The sequence below is a fragment of the Malaclemys terrapin genome, chromosome 13, assembly GCF_027887155.1.
Source record: "Malaclemys terrapin pileata isolate rMalTer1 chromosome 13, rMalTer1.hap1, whole genome shotgun sequence".
Classification (NCBI taxonomy): domain Eukaryota; kingdom Metazoa; phylum Chordata; order Testudines; family Emydidae; genus Malaclemys; species Malaclemys terrapin.
This window is the reverse complement of record NC_071517.1, coordinates 44,684,965-44,688,418: the sequence shown is the minus strand read 5'-3', so window position 1 is coordinate 44,688,418 and position 3,454 is coordinate 44,684,965. Positions and strand designations below refer to the sequence as shown.

The window sequence follows — 3,454 nt, the reverse complement described above, 5'->3', positions numbered from 1 at the left end:
CAGTGTGACAAGACAGCCAAAGTGGAGGATTTTGAAAAGAGCAAGAACTGTGCTCAGGGGGCTAGAGGGACACTAGGGTACGTCTACACTGCAAAAAACAAACCAACCCTCACCAGGGTTCAGAGCCTGGGCTCCAGCCCAAGCGGGAAAGTTTACATTGCTTTTATTACCCCTGTAGCATGAGTCCTGGGAGCCCGAGTCAGTTGATGGCGGCTTTGAGATTTGCTTAGGGACCAAACCTGTTTCCCAGACCCCTTCCCAGCATAACAAAGTTCAAGGAGTAGCAGTTAGCAAGAGCCACTTACCCGGCCAAGGGACGCCTGATGCCCTAGAAGAGAAAGCAAAGGAAACTCAACCCATATTCCATACAGCAGATCCTCTGTAGGGGCAAGACGTTGCTCACACCAGAAAGGGGCCTGTGAATAGGTGCCCTCCATTGCCTATCGCCCCAAATGTTGGATGTTTTTGGTTTTTTGGATTCCAATACTGGGACGTGGCATTGAGTGGAGGGCGAAGGAGAGGGCGTGGGTAGCCTGAGTTATAGTTCACTTGTGTTTGCTATTGTTATTAAAAATTTCCTTCTGTTAGCCTCAAATTCTGAGCTCTTTACTCAGGTTGTCACCTGTATAACTTGTGATAATCATATAGGGGTAACCCTTTAGTTGGCAGTGGTAGTAGGCTGTTATCCACTATGTGGACGAGCTACTAGAGAGCACCATGGTACACACTTTACAAATGTACTATACTTACTCAGGTAAAACTCCTAAGGGCAGCAGTAAAACTGGGGTGGGGTGGGGGAGTTAAACATTTTGATATCAATTTCATTGTACATTTGAAAAAAAAATCCCCAAATTTTCATTAAGAAAAATGGCCCTTTCCCCCGGCTTTTTTAAAAAAAGGTTTTGTTGAAAAAATGTCAATGTGCTCGGAGGATAATGAGCTTTCTGTTCTCTGCTTTGTTTATTTATACTGCCAGTTGTTCAAGACAAGGATTGTCTCTTGCTGTGTGTCTGGGCAGCGCCTGGCACAATGGGGCCCTGATCTCAGCTGGGGCAGGGACTGTCTCTCGCTGTGTGTCTGTGCAGCGCCTGGCACAACAGGGCCCTGATCTCAGCTGGGGTCCCCAGGAGCTGCTGTAACACATGTCATAATTAATCAATTAGCACAATACTACCCGGTTTATGCTGGCATCAGCCTCCTCTCTGGGAATCAGTGTGTGTGATTTATGATTCTGGGCATCCCTGCAGACAAGGCAAATGAAGGTTTGATCCTCTACGCAGTAGAGTTTTAGCTCTTCTTTGTGGTTCACACACACCCTTTCTGGCCACAAACTCGGCTCCTCTAACAGGAACTGCTTGTCTATTTCTTCCACCTTCCAGGGTTGGTTGTCAGAGCCGGATTTTTCCCCCTGAATATCTTCTTTGCACCACGGGCAGGTGATTTGCTCTGTCACTTCTCTCCAGGGCCGGTTGATGCAGGCCTGGCACAAGTTGTGGCCGCAGTGTCTGATCACTGGATCTCGACAGCGCTCCAGGCAGACAGAACAAGTAACGAGGCCCCGGAGATGCTCAACAGAGTTTGTGTCTTTCATGGCTCCTGCGGGAGAGATGGTGGAATGTGAAGTTTACGCTTGTCTCCTGGGGTTATTTTTTGTGTGCATTGGTTGCCTATACTGGGCCTTTGGAAAGGAGGAGACGGCAAGGGGATAAGGTGGGATAAATTGAGGGTAGGCAGACAGATATTCCCCTAGGTACCATGGCATTGATAGTTCTCTATCTCTACCGTTCTGATAATGCCAACAACAGGCAAACGGTGACTCTCCCTACCTCTGGTTTATAATGTGGCTGTGTTTGAGGGGATTTTAACAGAGCAAGCGAAAGGCCTGATCTCAGAGCTACCCACTGTCAGATCTCCAAGTTCCTGTTCCAAACCACACAGATGAGAGAGCTCTTCAGAACAGAAAGTGAGGGGGGAAATAGTTAACATTGGCATTCTTTGCTGTTCGACATGGCTGTACCGGTTTGGGTGAAACTTAAAAAACCCCAACCAACCAAACCCTGAATTCCGGGGGCAGAGATTTTAGGAACAAACAGGTAAAGTTATAAACAACTGAAAATAGAGGATTATTAGGGTGAGCATCAGGCAATCTGAACGATGCACATCTCGAATGCTCGTCCTTAGTAGCTCTCTGTCTATGTGGTATTACGGGGGTGTTTGATTATGTAGGGCTCAGTTCTGCTGCCAGTTTGAAATCTAGTCTGTTTCAAAACAGGTTAACAGCAGTTTCTGCTCCTGCATCTGCTTCTTAGATGTCCTTCTATGTATAGTTTTACAGTCACTCTTTACTATCTTAAAGGATTATTTTTTTCTGCCCAGTTGCTCTGTGAAAAACCGGCACAAACACGGGAAACCGACAAAGTGTGCAGCAGAAATTGTGAGAGAGACTGTACACAAAGTGCTGTCAAATGCAGCGAGACTTCAGTCGCTTTAATCATGTGAGTAATCTCACTGATTTCCATGAGACTAATCAAGTGATACAAAACAGCTTAACATTATCAGAAGGACTTACTTTAAAATAATCAAATCAATGTAACCGTAATTCTGTGGACTCATAAACATCCTTCCACCCTCCACATAAATTAAATACAGTTCCCAGTTAGTTTGAGCTGAAAAACAACAGAAGCTTTTTTTAAAGGCCATTAGACTGCATGAGAATGTATCAAATGAATGTTATAAAGGCTGGAGATGGAAAATGAGAACTCCTTCACGGGTTTTTGGATGCAGCCTGCTTTCTGGTGAAGATCAGTCTGGTTGAGAGCTACCATACCTGGAATATGCTCTTCGGTTGTCACAAATCTCTGACTCGGGAGACCTCACCTGGACCGTGTGCTCAGCCCCTCTGCGAAGTCCCCAGCTGAACAGCGAGTAGTTACTGCCAAACTTCAAGGAGTTCAGAGAGGGGCAGTGAAACCGATCGGGGGCTCACAAGGGGAGACTGAAATAGCTAACGGGGCTTGGTTGGTTGATTTCTTTTCCTCAGCCCTGGTTGATTGGCTGTTTGCTGTAACCCCATCCTGGGCCCTGACCCAGGGTTACTTCACCTCAGCCTCACTCCACACCTGCTCCTCATATCTCTTCTGCCCTGTCCTCCTGGCCCCCTCCATACCCTCCTAAGTAAACTCCACACTCCCAAAAATATTACGCAATTAACATGCCATCACACTGTTCTTTTGCTCTGCTTGTGTGTTATACTCCTTCCCCTGACCCTGGGCCTATTTAGATTGTAAGTCCTTCGACACAGGGACTGTCTCTTCCTGTGTGTCTGTGCAGCACCCGGCACAACGGGTCCTGATTTCAGCTGGGGCAGGGACTGTCTCTCCCTGTGTGTCTGTGCAGCGCCCGGCACAACGGGGCCCTGATCTCAGCTGGGGCAGGGACTGTCTCTCCCTGTGTG

General features: G+C 47.3%; 1 long non-coding RNA gene across 1 annotated transcript; it reads right to left on the bottom strand.

Annotated features, from left to right (window-relative positions):
* Nucleotides 1-305: 305 nt before the first annotated feature.
* Nucleotides 306-2,965, bottom strand: LOC128847313 (uncharacterized). Its single transcript, XR_008446892.1, has 3 exons — nt 2,828-2,965; nt 1,175-1,596; nt 306-328 (listed from the first exon to the last, which is right to left on the bottom strand). It is a non-coding gene; the product is annotated as an uncharacterized LOC128847313 (long non-coding RNA).
* Nucleotides 2,966-3,454: the final 489 nt, after the last annotated feature.